Source organism: Lutra lutra, chromosome 3 (assembly GCF_902655055.1).
Source record: "Lutra lutra chromosome 3, mLutLut1.2, whole genome shotgun sequence".
Taxonomy (NCBI): Eukaryota; Metazoa; Chordata; class Mammalia; order Carnivora; family Mustelidae; genus Lutra; species Lutra lutra.
Genome location: NC_062280.1, coordinates 182,515,654 through 182,537,629, shown reverse-complemented (window position 1 = coordinate 182,537,629; position 21,976 = coordinate 182,515,654). Strand labels below are relative to the sequence as shown.

The 21,976-nt window shown below is 37.3% G+C and overlaps 1 long non-coding RNA gene across 1 annotated transcript in view; it reads right to left on the bottom strand.

The window, feature by feature from the left end:
* Positions 1-880: 880 nt before the first annotated feature.
* LOC125094751 (uncharacterized) overlaps positions 881-21,976 on the bottom strand; it is a 33,085-nt gene continuing 11,989 nt past the window's right edge. Inside the window, exons 3-5 of the long non-coding RNA XR_007125678.1 lie at positions 6,648-6,717; positions 3,616-3,701; positions 881-1,208 (exon numbers count right to left, since the gene is read on the bottom strand). This is a non-coding gene — a long non-coding RNA (uncharacterized LOC125094751). The remainder of the gene's footprint in view (positions 1,209-3,615; positions 3,702-6,647; positions 6,718-21,976) is intronic.

The window sequence follows — 21,976 nt, the reverse complement described above, 5'->3', positions numbered from 1 at the left end:
CTAGTCCAAATTGAGATGTGTTCCAAGTGTAAAATAGACATTGGGTGTTGAAGGGGAAAAAAGGCATGCAAAATATCTCATTAGTAATGTTTATATTAATTACATGTTGAAACAATAATATTCTGGATATAGGGGATTAAATAAAATATATTAATATTAATTTCACCCATTTCTCTTTATTCTTTTTAAAAATGAAGAAATGCTAGAAAACTTAAAATTACATATACAGCTTACATCACATTTCTAGTAGAATGCTTTTGATCCTTTAAGTGTACTTAGTGAAGACACTAATATGTATTCACATTGTATTACATAATCTGAATCATATGCTAGGATTAAAACTTTTCTTCTGAATTCATATCAGATACAACTTTCGGTTTCTGATTAAATGCACCACATTTACTCAAATGCACTTTTGTTTTCATATTCTGCATTGAGCCGTGAAAAGGGAGCGATCTCATTTTGGTGCCACACTTACAAGACAGTTGCAAAGCATTGGAGCCACCAACTGTTCAAAAGTGGCAACACCCAGCACACTCAAACCTTCACGGATCTAGAACTAAACATCCATGAGAAACACATGTCTATGAAGGAAAAAGTGTTTTAAATAATACATACACAATATGTATGATTTCTATTTTAAGCTGATGTAGGTTGTTCATCCAGCAAAAATATAGTGGCGCACATTTCAGTAAATTCTATTGGGAAAAAATATGGAAATTGCTCAAGAAAAAAATACTGGATGTAGAAAACTGTATGCAGATTAAAAGATTTCAAATAAGCATTAATGAGTCACATAATTATGCTGTTTGAAAATTTTCATTGGCAGAAACTGGAAAATAATAAATATTTCTTGTAGCAAATAAAACAAATCATATGTATTTTTTAAAACATGCTTCTGAGTTTGAGAATATTTTTATGATTTTGAAAAGTTACCTGTAACAATGGAATTGTATGAATATTATAGTTCTGCATGGCCTTTTTGCATGCAGGAGTGTTGCTAATGAAAGTTATGGGTATTCTCAGTTTCCCAAGTGCTGGTGTGTGCTTCATTCTAGACCAGATGGCCTCGCTCTACAGACACTGACACCTGATGTACCCTCTTGGCTCCCACCAGAGATTTCCAGAGTTCCCTGGTTGGTTTGGTGGAAAATTTTCCAGGCTTGCTTGGCCTGATGAATAAGGAGGTCCATGTCTTCTGCCTGAGGCTAAATAACAGAGGCAAAACAGTCAATTCAGCAAGATTAATCCTTCAAATACCCAACCATAGGTCCAACCATGGAATCTCAGTCCCTCCGTTTATCTTTTTTGGGTGTTTAACAAGCCCAGCAAGGATGTCATCACAGCTCCGGGGTGGGGTTGGGGTGGGGGGTCTTCTATGAAGAAGGGCAGGCCATGGCTCTCACCTGTGATGCCTGTAGCCAAAGAGAACCCTGAAAATCTCCAGTATCATCCACATATGAATATAATAACTGCCAAACATTTATCTTATTTTCTACTAGCAAAATGAACCTCAGAAATTTGGTGACATCTGAAAAAAAGAATATACCAGTTACTGTGTTTGGAGAACATCAAAATGAAACATGGTGTATTTGTACTTGTGATGGCTTATATGGATGATACTGGACCCTGGGATCACGACCCACGCTGAAGACAGAGACCTTAACCCACTGAGCCACCTAGGCACCCCACACTATTCTTAAAGTTACAGAAAATCCCTTTAAATATCAAAATTATTCAGTTTTCCCAAAGATATATATGTCTCAAAATAAGGAGAGCTTAAGTTTCCAGTTTTCATGTTTCTCTCCTCAAATGGCCTGTGAAAACCAGGCTTCAGAGTTTTTTGTAATGTCATGATCCCAGGGTCCTAGGATCGAGCCCCACATCGGGCTCTCTGCTCAGCAGGGAGCCTGCTTCCTCCTGTCTCTCTGCCTGCCTCTCTGCCTACTTGTGATCTCCGTCTGCCAAATAAATAAATAAAATCTTAAAAAAAAAAAGAATAGTGTGCAATCTTCTCTTTTCCTTTGTGGAATCAGTCAACCTTCTTAGCAATTTAATGTTTTCGGTTTTCTAATTCTGACCTAAATTATATGATAAATAAATCTTCTTTCAGAAAGTTTCTTAGAACTATCAGTTTCTTAGTGAAGGCCTATATTCAAATGCATTTAGTATATTTAAAACTAGACACGATCTCAAAGTTTTATTCTGATTATCTTTTAAATGCATACATTTGAAGCTGTCTCATTTGAAAATGTGTTGTTTGTGGTGTAATTTTACATTAAAAATTATTCTTAGAAAAATAACTGGATGTTTATGGGTAACTAACATGTATGAAAACTTTGTAACATAACATTTGCCATCAGCATACTTTCAAACAGAAAAACAATTAAGTATTAAAGTAAATGTTGCAGGTAGAATAGGTAACCACTCTGTTCAGTGTTCTATAGAAGTGGTAGAGAGGTGATTTTTACCCTAATGGAAACTATAAACTAATTGTGTAGCAAAGACTGACATGTAATATGGAATGAAAATTACAGAGTAAGAGTGGGTGTTAAGCCTTGTAATGAATGCCAGTGGGCTCAAAGAAGTTTTGATGCAGCAAGGAAGTTACCATGAAGAGAAGGGAACTGTGAGAGCTTTAAATAATAAATATAACTTGGACAAATAGAAGAGGGAGAGAAAGATGTTCCAGAAAATGGAAACAAAAAGAAAAGATAGAAAAATAGTAATTTGATTTGCCTGTGAAATAATGACAAGAAGCTAAAAGGAAAAAAAATATATATATATATACACATATGTATGTGTATATATATAAATTGTCATTTATCTTTCAAAATACCTGATTAAAACCATCATCCTCTTAAGACCAGTTATTAGATAATGTTATTAAAATGGCTTAGCCAAATTTAGTCATCATTTTGTGTGTATATACTTAAGCATAATCAAAACAAGTTCTAACACCAATATTTATTTGGATAAATTTAAATTTTATTAATGTTAGTTATTGTTATTTTTCCTTCAACTTAAAATTGAATGAAACCAGGCAGCTCCTGGTTTTTGAACATGGCATTCACAAATATCATCGAAAAAGAATTACTAATTTGGTATTATCTTCAAGATTACAATTTTGCCAAAGACAATTCAACTAGAAGAAACATCCTGCTACTCCAAATGGAGATAAGAATTTATAGTTGGAACTCATCTGATTTTGTGGGTGAGTGAAAAAGTGCCACACATCACTGGGCTACAAGATCATAGCTTTCTACAGTGGCATGTTTGAGATCAGTTGACAACTAAAATGGCGCCTTGAACTGCTACCTTTCAAGAGGTTTTGTCATAACAAGGCATGTAATATGTGATTGCTGATTTTCCAGAAGAAAAGTCTTCACATACTTAAATGAACCTTTTATAGAAGCTTTACTATTAGGAGGATATAACCAACCCACATTCCAGCTCAGTTTGACAGAGAAGAGTTGACTCATGAATTGGGTCATTTGACAGATATTTTCAGCCACATGAATAAGGTAAATTCTTTGACTGGAGGCCTTGACATGACATTTGTAGATACTGATGGGGGAAAACACAAAACAAAACAAAACAAACAAAAACACTTACTGTTAGGTACAAGTTGCCACTCTGGAAAGAGATACTGAAAGCAGACAACCTTGTAGATGGTCTAGTGCTGGAAAAAATTCTTCAGGCTATGGATGAAAATGAAAAGAGTCCTGAAATTTTCAACCTAAACAGAAATCTAGAGACACCTATAAGGAAGAATGAATCAAAAACCACTCCACTGGGCCAAGGGTGCTTTCCAGCCAAGCAGTGCATCCTTCTCCTTGAATATACTTTTTACCTTATTTGATAATTTTTTATTTATTTTCAATATTTGAAAAAATGGGAGGAAGATATAATTCTTTATAAATGTTGCTTTGTCATCTGTAAGAAAAAAATCAAATTCTATTATAGTTTATTGTGCTAATCTGTAAAAATGGAAAGTCCTTTGATTTCATTAGATTTCAAAGGACTCAAGACCCATAAATACTAAGAAGCATTGTTTTATAGACATACTACAGACAACGAGGCATATATATTGGTTCCTCTTCAAATATAGTAGAGGTGTTAGTCAAAACTATGTTGCAAGAGACAACTCAAACTAGCTTAAGTAAAAACTGAAGTTTAGTTACTTTAATAAGTGAGATTTTTCATGGTATAGCTGGGTCTGGGATCAAAATGATATAATGAAGTAGGCTTGTGCTCATTTATTTGCTCTCACTCTCTCTCTCTCTCCACGTTGTGGAAAAAAATGGCCACCTACAGATTGGTAATGCCAACAGAGAGCTGCAGCCCTTACCCTGAAGTTATGAAATTATTGGGTCAAATACTTCTCCTGCTACTCATCATTCTCCCTGAGGCTGGGACTGGTGTCCACTTTTATGATTACAGATAGGTGGAATGATCCCCATTTAACTCAATCCCCATAAGGAAATGGAATTCTCTTACAAATAATAGAGTATTAGAAGTGGAGATCTCTCCATTGTCTACCTAAGAAAAACATGCCCTTTACCGCCCCCTCTCGGTGTTAACTCGGTATGTTGAACAAACATGACATAAAGGATTGTGATCACAGTGACACTTAAGTTTTGTCCTTTACCTTGGCATCAAAACCTAACTCAGTTCAGGTAATCTTCCCCACCTTTAAAGACTATTTGGACAGGTCCATAATTTTCGTGGTCTCTTACTTATAAAAATGGAAAGTTCTTCAGTTACTGTTAGTAGTAAACCCAATTTCAATTTAAAAATTAGACACCTGGTACAAAATATTAAACCAAATCTTAAACCTGATTTAGCACTGAACGTTCTTTTTTCCCAAGCTTGGATCTGCTCTCTCTGGAGGCATGCCATGGGGAAGGGAGGAGGGAGGTAGAAGGAAAAAGGGGTGCATCCTTCTGTTCTCTTAACCTGTCTTTTCTCTCTTCAGAGATTCCTTAACACACTCTCTCTTACACCGACTGATCCAGTCAGGTGACTCTTCCAGATGATCTTCTACCATTTTGTTCCATACCCTCAGCCCTATGTATGTTCACCTTCTTTTTTTTTTAATTATTATTTTTTTATTTTTTTATTTTTTTAATTTTCAGCGTAACAGTATTCATTGTTTTTGCACCACACCCAGTGCTCCATGCAATCCATGCCCACTCCAATACCCACCACCTGGTTCCCCCAACCTCCCACCCCCTACCCCTTCAAAACCCTCAGACTTTATCTGCGGAGATTTTCTGGCCTTCACTGGACACGATTCATGACATGCTACACATATCCCACCTCTTGATACGCACCAACCATGCATATTCATTATCATAATTTAACCTCTCCTAATTAACACACACGCCAACAACTCTCTCCAATAAAATCTCTTGACCAAATTCCTCTTTACAACACCCTGACTCCTTTTCGTATTTCTGAAGGAGCAGGTTCTTAGAAACAGTTCTTTTCTAATTCTACACATGTAAGCTTCATGTGGGCAGAAAATTTTAACTGCTTTGTTGACCACTTCATTCCCCAGCACCCAGAATAATGAGTGGCATGTAACAGGCATTCCATGTTGACTAAATCAATATGAAGTCGGAGACTGTCATTTAGGTAATCTGATGTTGATCACTGGTGCCTCTGTCAAAATGGAGACTGGAAAGATCTAGTTATAACGTCATATTAGACATGCACAAACAATTCCCACATTTCCTCTGCCTCATATAATAAATACAATTACCCTGCTTACAACTGAAAATGCACTTACGCTTTCCCAGAGGAAGAGAACACAAAATCAAATCCAGCTACTGTGTAAAGTGGTATGTCCAGGAGCTCTGAAGAAGCATACTCTTCTTAGTCCAAGGTGCTTTGTCATGTCTGGCAACACTGGACTAACTTGTAAGTTTAATCACCCTGTGTTCTGGTTATCTATTGTTGAGTTACAATGCACTCCAAAATGTCATGGTTTAAAATAATCATACTTATTTTGTTCATAAGCCTGCAATTTGAGAAGGGCTTTGTAGGGGCATGTCATCTCTGCTCCTTTCAAGCTCTAAAGGCTTGAAGGCTGATGGCTGACAACATCTGAAGACTCAGTTACTAACATTTGATTGATATGGCCTCTCGGCTGAGATGGTGGCCAGGATACAGACACATAGTTTCTCATAAAGGTACTTAGCTTCCTCAGAGTATGACGGTTTGGTTCGAAGGATGAGTAGCAAGTGGTCCAGGCAGCGTTGTATCCTTTTTATGTGTAGCCTCAAAAGCCACAGTGTCACCTTTTCCAGGGTTACAGGCTCTCCCAGATTCAAAGAGAGAAAACATACCTCCTTCAACACACATCTCAATGAACATGTGTCAACACTGCACCATAATAAAAGCTTGAAGGATGGGATACACATTATTGTGATCATCTTTGGAAAACACACTCTTCCATACCCCAAAATACCAATTTGCGACAATGAAGACAGGCAGAACTCCCACATTTGGAAAAAAAACAAAAGTGAAACAACAAATGGTCCCATGCCTTACGCCATGTCTGAGGCCGGGAACAGCAAGGCCCACCCTCCTGAGTATTGTCAGTGTTACAGCCACTGGCTGCATCCCCACCACAGTCTTACCGGAAATGGGTTTAGGGAATAAGTCTCTATCTTTAACAGCTCTCTTTTTGTTAGCAGTGTTTCTGAAGCTCTGCAAAAACACAATTAAGAGAATTAATCATAACGGTATTTTCAGGACCCAGGCTTCTCTTGAATCACCTAAAACCTGAGTTGCCGGTCAATTACATTTCTCTTAACTTTCACCAGTTAGAATGCTAGCCCATGGTCTGCTTGACCTCAGACACACCAATTGCTTTCTTGTTCTTCTCAAACTTTGTAGGCTCTTTCCCATGTTCCCATGTGATCTGCCTTTTGTTAAAAGGAAGAAACCAGGGTAGTTCTCCCTGTGCCTTGTGTGGCATCTCTCACTGTGTTTCCTTCATAATCCCATTCCCCAGGTTTCATGGACATTGTGTTCTTCCTTTGTTCTCCTAGTGTAGGGAGATGGTATGACCTGCTTTTGCTTATCTCTGAGGTGACATATCACCCATTTGACATCTCTCAACAATTCCATCATCTAACTAATTCCACTACTAAATATCCTTTATTTCAAATTCTTAAAAGTACTTAAGTATTAATTAAGCTACTGTTATTCTATTTGTTATAGCAACTGAATCTACTAATTTTTATAAATTGAATTAAGTCTGTGGAGTGTTCTCTATCTAAATTGTGACTTTTCCCATTTTAAAGTTTATTAAAACAAGCTTATTAATTAGCTTATTCATGTTCAGAGAAAGGAAGTGTTTACTGAGCATTTATTACCAATGATAGATTTCATAAATCTTTCAATTCTCACAATTCAATAAAGTTGGAGCATCACCCTGCTCTTACAATGAAAAACCTGAAACTAAGATAAGTTAATTAAGTAGCTTATCAAGTATCTTACTCTTTATTATTCTTTCCATGACACCATACTGTGCATTGCCCATTTTATTATTATTGGTCTTTATCCTGCTTTGACAATTCCCATTTGATATCTAGTAATGAACTTTAATGTTTTAGTGAGCACCACCAAATCAGATTAGTGTTCTTCATAAGTACCTTTCCATCTATACCTTGACGAATCAAAGCTTTTCGTTGAGAATTATTTACTGTAGGAATCCAATTAATAATCAAACATGGATGGGGAGTTAAGGCATTTCAGGATGAGTGGATACAACCAAATCACCAATAATTACTTAAAATTTTCACTATTTGCATACTAATCTCATAGAGCTTAAAAAATACATTTAATTTGTAGAAAAAAAAACCCATCATGAATAAATTAGTATTGGTACTGAAATAAACCTGTTATTTGCTTATACAGTAGGTTTGACATTAGTTACAAAGAAGTCATATTGAATTAATACAACATCCTTGTGAGTGTGTAACACATTGTCAGCTACTTTAGTGGCACAAACATGCTTCACCATGAAGTGATGGTTCGACTGCAGCTACATTTGCACTGAGAATGATGGATGGCATCCAAGCTTGTTTGGTGTCACCTTGAAACATGTTTGAAAGCTCAGGAATACACATCTTTCATGTATATTTTATTTCATGTAGACCAATTTAGTGACAATTTCAGTTTTTCTAAGTTCCTTTTGGGGAAAGAAAGAAAAGGGCTGGAGTGTGAGGATACAAGCCGAAGAAATGCGTCAAGCTGAAAGTGACAAAAGCCTCTGTGGTAGGCAAGATTCTAGGATGTTCCCCAATATTCTGTTTCTGGGGTACACACCCTGCATAATCCCCAAGACCACAGATTTAATGTGTTTTAATCCTGTGATTACACTATGACATATGAGACCATTAACCTTGAGATGGGGGATTATCTGGGAAGGCCTGTCTCAATTATAAGAGCCCTTTAAAGGTAGAGAATTCTCTAGGGCTGCTCACACAATAGCAAGTGAAGAGATTGGAAGGGCAGTTCTCAGTTGCTTAGATAGGGAGGACCTCACGCTTAGGAACTGGGAGCAGCCTATGGGAGTTTAGAACTGTTCCCAACTGATAGCAAGCAAGGAAACAGGGATATTAGTCCTACAACAGCAAAGTGACCCATTCTGCCAATAACACCTGAACTTACTAACAATAAGCTGAACTTAACTAACAATAAGCACCTGAACTCCCCATGACAACATGGCTAGCTAACGCCCTGATTTCAGCCTGAGCAGAACCAGCCCTGCTGTGCCTGGACTTCTGACCTATAGGAAGCTGAGCTAGTAAGTAGATGTTGTTATAAACACATTTTGATATATGGTTTGCATGAGGTTGAAGCTTTACTCCACCAAGCATTTTTGCCAGTAACCATACATACATTGGATAGAAAAATCCTATTTACAAATTCCTGGTCTCCAAATCTGAATCCACTGTTCTATAATAAGATGTGTCATAGTCATTGAAAAGGGTGAATTGTGTTTTGTAAAATAATCTGCCTTTCTATTGCTTTATTACCCAATAAATAGAATTTGAATTTTTGAGAGTTCTTGCTTGCAAATTGGCAATTTACAGATATGCAAAAACATAACCCCCAAACCCAAAATACTGTTCAGTATTATGCTGACAATTTCTTGCCACAAAGATAGTTGTAAAGTATATTATTCAATTGTCTTGAACAAACTGAAGCATTCCTGAAAAGTTGGACACAAAGAATGTTTTTTTAAAGAACATATTTGCTACTGAACATAGTAACTTTCAGAGACACAATTGTCAGCCCTTGCCATTTGCCTTTCTCTCTTTAACTGTGATGAATGCGAAGCCAGAGCAGGTTATTTAGTGAAGTTAACCTTCTTAATAATGGTACATGCCTCACAGTGTTCCACGTCACACTTCTATATAAAATGTGTTCGAAGTTTTATTGGTTTGCTCAATAGCTGGAAAAAGAGACATACTTAGTATTACCCTATGTGATCAGAGCGTGGACATACTTCTGTTCACAATGAAAATTTTAAGTATAGGAGACTTCTGTATTTTACCTAGGCCCCAAATACTAGAAGAATTTTATATATTGCAATGCTACATCAATTATTAACCAACATGTGGTGTGTGGGTTATGTGAGATGACTTTAGAGAGCAAACCTAAGAATATTTTTTACTTAAGTAGATAGTTCGAAAATAATAATACATGTTGAGTGTAATAGTTATGGCAGGTAAAACCATTATGCTGGTTTTTAAAAATTAAACATTTAAGTAGGAATGGAATGTAATAAAATGATTAGGTAAATACATATTTTAAGTGTTACACAGACATACCAAAAATTGGGAGAGTGTTTAAAAAAATGATTAAAATTTGGGCAACACTGCACTTTTTCTAAACATTTTACCTCTATTTGATTTCCAGTTCTATTATTAATTGTATTCCTTTACCTTTCCAACATTTATTTTCAAAGACATCAAGTTAATGACAGCAATTAAATTTAAGAAATTGAAAGCATTTATTTTTGATTACTTGAATATTTTACTAAATGATTCACAAACTACATTCTCCTATATAAAGATTCTAGATCTGAACTTCTCTGAGTGCTATCATGTGCTTAAAATCCAATCAGAATAATCTATTTATGAAGTAAATAACAAAGTAATAAATAAATTACAAAATTATTTACGTATGAAACTCTGCTTCATATAAGAGTTTTGAATAGGTATTTTAATTTAGTTAGTAAAATAGTTGACCATCAATAATTATCACTTATATTGCTTATATTGTAGGCTTTTGTATATATAAATATGTATTTTATTATTTTTTAAAGATTTTATTTATTTGACAGACAGAGATTACAATCAGGCAGAGAGGCAGGCAGAGAGAGAGGAGGAAGCAGGCTCCCCGCCAAGCAGAGAGCCCGACGCGGGGCTCGATCCCAGGATCCCGGGATCATGACCCAAGCCGAAGGCAGAGGCTTCAACTCACTGAGCCACCCAGGCGCCCCATAAATATGTATTTTAAAAACACATTTTAGTGTATTTATGTATATTAAAGGATTTTCATGTGTTTATATATTTAGTTGTCATAGATTACATAGCAACTGAAATTAATACCTACACTTTGATCAGTATTTGTGATTTGATAGAACATACTGATAGGTTTTATTAACCAACATTTGTGTCCAGTATAAAACAGAAAAAAATCACTAAGTACTTTGAGCAGAAATGCTATTTGATTATGAGATATTTTGCATACCTACAAAATGAGAATTATCCCATTCCATGCTTAGGGCCCTCCATATTTTCTGAGTCTCCCCCACTCCCAGATTATCGGCAATGAAAATGCATAATGTTTTCTATTGTGGTCTTCCTCATTTAGTGTTAGTTACTACAGTGACTTCCTCTGTCTATATCTCACTGTGTGATTGACACCAAAAGCCATCTTGGGTTGGAGAAACAGATTCTTCTTATTTAGGTGCACCCTGGAATGCATTATAATTACATACTCAAGGGAACTTATGCTGAACACAATTTTACATTTACATTCTGGACTCTGCCTGCAGGCAGTGACAGTAAAGAATAATGAGATGAAGCCAAAGATTTCTGTAAACTCTTCTCTGGAAAAAAAAAAAATGGGGGGAGGGTAGACTCAAGGGAAAGAAATAGTGTAAAAGTTCATGTCAGATAGAAGAAAAATAACATATTTAATTTGAAAGGAATGTGAGAAGACTGTGTTAGGGAACAGACTAAGCTGATATAATATAGAGACCAACAATGCATTAGCTCAAAAAACAAAACAAGAAAAATAATTTTATTTTTTCTCCAAATATCAGTCCAGAGTGAGCAGGCAATGCAGGGCAAGCAGGAGACACTCTTCGACTACATATTCAAAACTAGATCAGTAGATTGTGTCTTTAGTCAAGACCTAGGAAGGGAAAAAAAGAGAGGGAGAGAGGGAGGGAGAAAGAGAGAGAGAGAACACTTAATTATGTCAAGGGCAAGGCTGGGAAGTCACATGTACCTCTTCCCTTTACATGCCATTGTTAGAACCTACCCTTATTTATCCACAAGGGAGATTGGAAAAATACAGTCTTTGACCAGGCAAGTACTCACCAAAGACTCAAGGAGTTTTATCATTAAAAGAAAAATGGGCAAATAATATCAGGAAACAGAAGTCTTGCCTTTGGCCTCTAGTGCCCAAGTATCCACATGCAACAATCTTTCAAACAGAAAGTATAGGCCTCCCCAAGGAATGTAGCCGGAAGTTCATCTAATTATTGTTCCCAGTACAAAATCTAGGATCTCCTAATGATGTTCCTTTCTGTTCACCTGATCTGGAAGTAGATTTCAAGGACTAGCAATTTACTATCTAAGAGACAAGTTACTTGCACTCCCATACATCCCAATATAAGATGATGAAGTATTGCACTACTAGGTATTTACCCAAAGGTACAAAAATACAGATTCAAAAGGGCACATGCACCCTGATGTTTATAGCAGCATTATCAACAATAGCCAAACTATGGAAAGAGCGCAAATGTCCATCAACTGAAGAATGGACAAAGAAGGTGTGTGTGTGTGTGTGTGTGTGTGTGTGTGTGTGTGTGTGTGCGCGCACACGCACGTGTATGTGTGTGTACACAATGGAATAATACTCAGCCATCAAAAAGAATGAAACCTTCCCATTTCCAGCAACATGGATGGAGCTGGAGAGGATTATCCTAAGCAATATAGTTAGTCAGAGAAAGACAAATAATATATGATTTCACTCATATGTGTAATTTAGAAAACAAAACAGATGAAAGCATAGGAAGGAAAAAAGAGAGGGAAGCAAACCATAAGAAACTGTTAACTATAGAACAGAGAGGGTGGATGGGGGATGGGCTAAATAGGTCATGGGTATTAAGGAAGGCCCTTGTTGTATTGAGCTCTGGGTGTTATCTGTAAGTGATGAATCACTAAATTTTCCTCCTGAAACCAATATTATACTATATATTAACTAGAATTTAAATAAAAATTTGAAACAACAAATGGGTTGAAGGATGAAGAGCTGCAATCAAAACTACCAGGCAGGTTAGGCTCTGGTTCTGATCTCTGAAAGGAACACATTTGTCCACTGCTCCCTATGGCCACTGACCTTACCCCTAGGAGATTCATTCTTTTCATTATCTCCTATGGTATCCGCTTAAATAAATCTGGGTCAAATCAGGACAAAGAAAACATGCAGTAATTTGAACAAGAGTTTAATATCAAGAATCACTGAGATGCCTGGCTGGCGCAGTTGGTAGAGCACGTGACTCTTATCGAGGTTGTGCATTCGAGCCCTGTGTTAAGTGTAGGGTTTAAAATAAAGTCTTAAAAATATCAAGAATCACTAACTAAACAATGGTTTAGAAGAATGAGGAATTGGCTAGTAAGAAGAGAACCTCACAGAATATAGGAATAGCAGATAGAAGGAATAGCTACCACCCCTATGGCTGAGATAAAACTCTAAGGAATATCCCCCCTCCCCAAAAGACTGAGATCCAGACCTTAAAAGTGTCAGCATGGCTCACTGAATGGCAGAGATTGAGACTGGCAGGGATTGGCAATGGCAGGGATTGAGTCGGTGTAGTTCACCAGAAGTTCACCCTCTGGTGTGTTAGGGATAGCAATTCGTGGGAAGGGTCTTGCCTAGGCATTCCGTTATGAAATTGCCCACTGGAACTATTATTTCTTATATGCTGAAGGAGATGGACAATAGAGAAGAGCCTGCCAGGTGAGCACCAGAATGAGGAAAGAATACCTCTTTCTAGCCCTGTAACTTTGGGCTCTTAATGCACGGGACAAGTTTAGGGAAAAAATGGTATTAAATGGTGAATGTAATTTATTCTGGTCACTATGAGCTAGAGGTGCAAAATGAGGTGAGTTTGGAATGTATACTGGGCCCAGGGAATGCACTAAAGTGTTTGTGGCTTTTATGCCTGTTGATTATGATGAATGGGCAGTTAGAGCCACCACAGTCCAAATATGATAACTAAGGGTTCACTCTTTAGGGGTGAATGCCTGGATAATCCCACCAAGCAAGTGATGAAGGTCAGGTGAAAAGCAAGCTGAAAGACAAGATTGAGAAATCTAGAAAATGTGGTGGAAGAAGGAAATAACAAAAACAGAGGCAGGATAGCTGCAGTAATAGGACTGCAACTTATTTCAGTAATCCCGCCATGCTGAGTGTGCGGAGATTGTGGCCAGTCATAATTTCACAGAAGTCTATAATGGACTGAGATTAATGCAGGACACAAGCAGATCTGAGTGGTGCAAAGAGTGCTGTTGGACATCTCTCGTGCACCGTTTTAAATCTCCTTGAAGACACCTCATATTCCAACCACTTGTGAGGCAAAGAGATCTACACAAACTGATGAGCTTTAGAGAGCACACAGACAATGTCTCATCTTGGCTCTATGCTATGTATCTCTCACTTTCTGCCCAAGGGGAATGCAATAGATATCAGTATATATGTGCTTTTTTCTTCCAAGTTTTTACTTAAATTCTAGTTAGTTAGGGACACCTGAGTGGCTCAGTTGTTTAGGTGGCTGCCTTCGGCTCAGGTCATGATCCCAGTGTCCTGGGATCGAGTCCCACACCAGGCTCCTTGCTCAGTGGGGAGCCTGCTTTCCCTCTGCCTCTGCCTGCCACTCTGTCTGCCTGTGCTCACTCTGAGAAATAAATGAAATTAAAAAAAAAAAAAATTCCAGTTAGTTAACAGTGTAATAATAGTTTCACATGTAGGATTTAGTCATTCATCACTTACAGTAGCACCCGGTGTTCATCGCAAGTGCCCTCATGAATACCCAACCCCCTTCCAGCAACTGTCAGTTTGTTCTCTATAGTTAAGAGTCTGCTTTATGGTTTGCCTCTCATTCTCTTAGCCATTTTGACAGGTTTGAGATAGCTCATTGTAGTTTTGATTTGTATTTCCCTCATGATGAGTGATGTTGAGGATCTTTCCATGTGTCTGTTGGCCATCCACATGTCTTGTTTGGAGAAATGTCTATTCATGTCTTCTGCCCATTTCTTAACTGGATTCTTAGTTTTTTTAAAAAGATTTATTCATTTTGGAAAAAGAGAGGGAGTGCAAGCAGGCAGGGACAGGAGCAGAGGGGGAAGGATGGGGAGAGGGAATCTGAAGCTGACTCCACACCATGCCAGACACTGGCTGCATCCCAAGACCCTGGGACCATGACCTGAGCTGAAACCAAGAGTCAGTCCAACGCTTAACTGACTGAGCCACCCAGGTGCTCCAGGATTATCTTGTTTTTGGGTGTTGAGTTTGGTAAGTTCTTTACGGATTTGGGGCATTAACCTTTATCAGCTGTCATTTGCAAATTTCTTCTTCATTCCATAGGTTGCCTTTTAATTTTGTTGACTGTTTCCTTCACTGTGCAGAAGCAAAAGTTTATCTTGATGAAGTCCCAATAGTTCATTTTTGCTTTTGTTTCCCTTGCCTCAGGAGACCTATCTAGTAAGTTGTTATGGCTGAGGTTGAAGCGGTTGCTGCCTTTGTTCTTCTCTAGGATTTTGATCGTGTCCTGTCTCATGTTTAGGTCTTTCATCCATTTTGAACTTCTTTTTGTGTTTGATGTAAGAAAGTGAGCCAGTTTCATCTGCATGTTGCTGTCTAGTTTACTCAATACTATTTGTTGCAGAGATTGTCTTTTTTCCATTGGATAGTCTTTCTTGCTTTGTAGAACATTAGTTGACCATACAGTTGTGGGTCCATTTCTGGCCTTTTTTTTTTTTTTTAAGATTTTATTTATTTGTGAGAGAGAGAGAGAGAGAGAGAACTCAAGCACAAGCAAGGGGAGTAGCAGGCAGAGGGAGAAGCAGGCTCCCTGCTGAACAAGGAGTCCAATGAGGAATTCAATCCCGTGACCCTGGGATCATGACTTGAACCAAAGACAGACACTTAACCCACTGAGCCAGCCAGGAATCTCTGGCTTTTCTATTCTGTTCCACCAATCTATGTATTTGTTTTTGGCCAATGCCTATATATATGCGCTATCCAGGAAAGTATGGTGGTTAACCTCCGAGAGTGATTTCAGTAGGACAACCTATAAGGACAACCAATAAGAAAAACAAGTCTCCCCTTTCCTCTTAAGGCAGACAGTTTTGGAATGCCTTTCAAAAGGGTATCCTGAAGGTTTCATGGGATGGAACACTGTGCAATTTTAGTAATGACCAACTTTCATTTCATTCCCTTCCCCCTCATTCCTGCTCTGGGAGTCATTTCTAAGATAAACTACTTGCTTGTAGGCCTTTGTCTCAGATGTGAACATCAGTGCAACCCTATTTAAGGCAGAAGACTTCTCTTCAAAAGATTGTCTAGAAACCAGGTTCCCTTCACTCTGTTGCTCTCTCAACCCTAGAGTTTCACTCTGCTTCTCTGCACAGTCAAAGCTAACTCACCAGCACCAGCTCCATATTTCATCCCAAAAGTTGCAAAAAGAGATAGAGGAAGATAAGCACCTCGCTTTAAAGGAAGTGACCTAGAAGCTGCACATATCACCTGTGCTTACTTATCATTGGTTAGAACTTTGTCACTTGGCCACTCCTACTGCACAGGGCAGCCATGTTCCAGGTAAACCTTTGCTGATCTTGTTCTTAGATGGGGGATGGGAAAACAGATTTGGGGGTGAAATAAACAGTCTCTGTCACAAAATTAAATACAAAATGTAGCAATGTATAATAAGAACTTTCTGAAAATATTCCCTTCACACCAAGTAAAATGTCTGCGTACTGCAGCATAGAAGGAAGCACCAGTATTGTTCTTGCCTGACACCAACTCTGCCATTTCTAACAGCATACACTGTATTCACTTGCCACTTGTTTTTGATTTTCCCTGAATTAACAATGCCCATCTTTCACCTGTTCATTTCTTAGAGAATTTTATGATCTTTTATTCTGATTAACATTTATGGTAAGAATAGTAACGCTATTTCACTTTTTAATTTCATTTCTCTTTTTTTGCTTCAAACACTTTTTGGTATAGGGTTTGTTATTTTAATTTTGGTTTTGGCATTTTAACTATATTATTTTTGGGTTCTTATATATATAATGGCTGTTGGAATCCTATTTATTTTGTTACACTGGTCTATCTTGATTATTGCCAGTGTTTCTCATTAGTCCACCTTCATAAAACATTTATTGCCTTGTGTATTTCCCATGTTGTTCCCCTTCTTCCCATCTTCACACCTGTTTATTCTTCCAGATGGATACTGGAATTATTTTTGCCAGGTCCAAAAGTAAATTCCACTGAGTTTTTATTGGAGCAGTGTTGGCTCAATAACAGTTTGGGAAGACTGCTATATTGCTGTTTTTCTCATACAGAAACCTAGCTAGCAGTGTTTATACAACTTTTTACGAATCACAGTGAAGTTTAAATTTTTCTACCTTTCACTCTCCAGATCTCAATACTTTTTTCCTAGGTATTTTATACTGTTTATACTATTTTGCAGCCTTTAACAATTTATTGTAACATGAATCTGCTAGTACTATAAGTAATACTATTGGCTTTTTAATTTTAGGTTAAATTACCTCACTGAAGCCTCTTTTTTAGTCTTATTAATTTTTCTACTGATTTTCTTTGGGTTTCTATGGAACACTATCATTTTGAAGCTGATAATGATAGTTTTGCCTCCACTTTTCCAATAGTTAGGCAATTACTTCTGGGTTCTACTTCACTGAGTTTATCAAATTCTACCAAAGCAAAGCTGAGTCACAGTGGTGATGCAACTATTTTAATATACTATTAAGTTTGTTACAATGTTATTTGCATTATTTTATGTAATTATTTGCATCTGTCATAAGATAATGAAATAACCCTCTATTATAATTAGTATTTTTCTGAGATTTTAGTGCTAGCTTGAAGAAATGCATTAGGAGGCTTCTTATTTTTCCTCTGTTCTTTCAGGATTTGGAATAGCATTGGAACTGGCTCATCCTCAGAAATTTAAAATAACTCAATAAATACCACAAATTCTCTAGGCTTAAAGTTTGTTGATGGGAGTTTATTTACATTTTAAAGTGTTTCTTGACTATTGATCTGTTAACAATATCTCTGCTTTTTAAATCATTTTTGGTAATCTATTTTCTCTAGAAAATCACTATCAAGATTATCAATTTTAGCATAAAATTCACATGTGATTTTATTTTCTTTTAAACTTGGGCTTTAAAATCCAAACCAAAAAATAAAAGTGCAGTAAATTTTAAAAAAAATTACTGAAAAAAAAATCTCACCACTCAGAACATTGCAATGGACATTTTAGCATACAGTTCTTAGTCTTTCTGGTGGGAGTACTATATACAACTTTCTGCATAGTTTTCATAGAAATTATGTTTTTTTCTGATTATAAAAGAAGTGTGGTTATCCTACAAAATTCAGGAAAGGTGTAAACTCAGGATGTTAAAACAGCCTTAAATTTTTCAGTTCAGCAATAGGTAATGTTAATATTTTGCTGCTATTTCTTTAAATTTTGTTAGCTTGTCATAATGTATAAACTCGTCTGAAAGGCAGTACAGCACTTAAACTGGTTCTAGAACCAGACTACCTAGATTTAAGTGCTGACTCCTCCACTCAACCAGCTTTGTGAATGGAGTCAGCTATACAGCTTCCCTGCCTCAGTTCCCTCATCTGTAAAATGAGAACACTAATGATAACAACTATTTCATAGTGTAATAGTTAGGATTAAAGAAATATCCAGTGCCTGACACTCAATAATTGTTGGCTACTACTCTCTTTAACTTGACATAAGGACATTCCAAGCCCTTTCTCAAGGATGAAGAGCTAAATCGTTTCTAGCACAATTACTCAAGCCACTCCACATACATTAAGGTTATAAAATGTAATTCTTTGAGTTTCACACCATGAAATGAGGCAGGTGGCGCTACCCTTTGCAGTTCAGCAAAGAAACTAAATAAATGAGTAGTGGGGAATAGAGTGGCTGTAATTCCCTTGCTGTGGAGGCAAGGTTCAGAGTAAGGAGGCACAAAGGTTCTTCTGGTCTTTTTTCGGCAGTATCAACTTTGTTCCCTCAGCAAGCATGGGCAATTACCTCCCCCCCCCCCACTGTATCCGGGGTTCAGAGGTCAGAGAGTCTTTGGTGGCCACAACTCCCATCTCACTCCACCCATCACTACCACCTCCTTTTCTTCTAATCCACTTGCTCGATTAAATGATTCTAGACCGAATTTTTCCAAGAATGCTTTCTTAGTATCTTCTGTCTCTAATCCCATGTACACATGTAGCAAGAATGAATTTCAGCTACAAATTCAGGCTAGGGGGAGGCTTTTTCCACCCTGATTTCTGGAGATGAGGCCATGTCTGCCACAGCTGGGTTGTCTTTTTTTCATGACTGAAGGCCTTTTCAAGCAGGACACTCATTCAGGTAAGCAGGATCCCTCGGACACTCTCATGCTTCCTTAAATGCACAGGAATCAATCTGTCCCTCTGTCATGCCACAATGAGTGGCAAGAAATCTGGTGAGACTTTCTCAGGCCTGTCACCTGAGTGAGGTGGCAAGCCTGGCTGTCAAATTCCCAATATAACCGGCATTGCTGTTACCTCCCACCTGTGCTCAGTGCCTGTAAAAACCATGAGTGCGCCATGGTGTTTCTGCACCCCTTGCTCGGTTCAACCCCAGCTATCCACATTCCAGGGATCTTCCCTGGTCTTGACATACAAGCTTTTCTTTGACATTGTTATGCAACCTTTTAAATTCACTGTTCTTGGGCATGGGTTCATGAGATTAAAAAAATCTTTGAAAGACTTTTATTTAATCTCAGATAAAGATGGTGTCCTGAAAGATTAGACACTGTGCAAACTTCAGGAATTTGGAAGTTGAAATGGTTAGGAAATAGGAGATGGTTCAACAAATAGGCAGTTAATTCTGGTGAAGTAAGTTAATGAATCTGGTAGAAAATAATCCCGGTCTTTGTTATCGGTTTCAAAACATACTATTGTATTGAATAATACTTTCCCATACGAACATAAAATACCCAACTGAAACTAAAAATGTATTGTTTGCCTCCACAGTTCCACAAATACTTAAGATTTTGTAAGGATGGGTTAATAATTACTAGACAAAATCCTTAACCATGTGTATATCACTGATGATAGTAAGTAGATGACAAGGGAGGGAAAGAAGAAAAAAGGAAGGTAAGGGGAAGGAGAAAAAGGAGGAGAGAAAAAGAAAGGGAGGAACAGAAGGCTGGGAGGGAGGGAAGAAGAAAGAAGAGAAAATGTAGGACTCTTCCTGAAAAAAACTCCTGAAGATCTAGGAGAGTGAAGGTCTGCGGTCATTAAGTAAATTTTCTAAAAATTCAGTTTATTCATTTTATTATGGTCAGCTCAGTGATCAAATTTGCCAGGCAATTGCTTAACTCCACTTGGGTTTACCTTTGCAAACAGTTACTGGGTCAACATAAAAAACTCAAACAGTTTCAAAAGTGGGACATTTTGAAAGCATTTTGTTTGCTAACACAAATATACCTTATGGTTAACTATTTAGTAGGAATTGATTTCCTCAAATTTGGCCCAATTATTTCATGAGTTTAAGACAAAACAGCGTCAGCAGCCCTTAATAAAATGTGGGTAAAATGTAAAAATCCATCATTGATCTCAAAATTTTCTTCAGAATTTAGCATTGTATTTTTTTTAAGTGGGCAAAGGTCAAGACTACATCATTTTCTGCTACTATTTAATTTCTGCAATGTAACCTCACTAAATTATCTAACTATGACTTTAATGTTTTCCTGTTGTTTTTAAGGTTCATTAGTGCTTATTTCAGGTCCATCAGCATCCAGATCTGGAAATGTGTAAGGAACATTAAATTTAAAGTTGAATTACATGACTGTATAAATATACTGCTGTCCCTTAATTTCTTTTCAAATAGATCAAATAAATACAAAGAACTTTATATGAACAATCGAAAATTACTTTCGGATGGCATCCTTTTGGAGACAGACTTAAGATTACAGGCGGCTTTAAATTATCAGCAGGGCTGGATGAGTCTTTAATAGAATATGTTTTGGGTCTTTGATATTTTAGTATTCCATCACCATTTTAAGAGGGCAAAGCACTTCTACAGTGGTGAGAGGTCTCGAATTCTGTGTAAGCCAAGAAAATCAGAAATTTATTCTATGACAGCAGTATCAATCAATTATGACTAAATGGTTTCACTTGGTACTAAACTGCACATTCTATCATTGGCTATGGAAATCTGTAAAATACTAGATTCTTCATATTAAACAGGGAGCAACATCCCAGGACCGAATCAACACTTGATTACCGTATTTATATCCGCTAAATTAGATCTGCCTTCTAATTACCCATGTGTTAGAATGTGTGCCAAATGCACATACGGGTATCAGTCACTGCCCCTCTGAGCTCAGGTAGCACTTACTTTTTCAGCCTTTTATTTAGTACCAGTTACCTCTTCATTTTACTAATCCTAATGTACACATGTGAGATTTATCTCAGAATCACTGACAATCTTGAAGACACATAGTCTTTAGTATAGGGTTATGAATATGTACTTTCACAAATACTTGTCAGTTCAAAGCAGCTTACTTTCCAAGGACTACAGCGATCTGGTGGAGAACAGCTAAAAGTAAAAAGTAGCTAAAAGCTAAAAGTAAAAAAGAGTGGTCCTGGCACCGTGGACCATTTTTCCCATTTCCTCAATGACAAAGCAGGAAAACCAGTTTTGAGTTACTTCTGCTTTGAAATCTGCTCTGAACCCAGTCACATTATGACCCACTAGTAAAACTCCCAGAAGCCACCAGCTCACAACTACACTGATTTCAGCTACGCGTCAGCTTACACCTCACATGCATATGCACAAATAACTTCCTTTAGGTACAATTCCCTCCCTGCTGCCATGTAGACTTTTTCTACCCTTTACATCAAAGTAAGTACAATCTCAGACTTTGGACAAAATTTGACATCATATGTTCAAATGGCTTGGAAACCTACTATGGTGAATCAGAAAATACCCTGATTGTAAAATATTTGGAAGTGATCTTCAGTTCCTTCAACAGATATTTACAGAATGCCTATTTTGCATTCATTCTGGGGAATACAAAACAGAATCTGCTTGTTTTCAAGGAGCACACACATAATAGAGGTCATTGCTGGGCCAGGGAGCACTAAAGGGCCAGGACTTACCTTTAGAACATGGCCCAACACTACCTGCCTTATTTAAATGGCTACAAGTATAGCCTGCAGGTTATAAAACTTCAGTATGTTTGAACCAAAACACAAACTACTTAAAAATACCTTCTGTGTTCAACTTCTGTTAAAATCTTCTTGCTTTTGTTTCCTCCTTTCTTGTCTTTTGCTTTGTGGGTTTTCTTAGCACTTTTTCTAGTAATTTCAACGTTTAGTATTTTAATCTTTAGTAGATGCTTTGAAATGA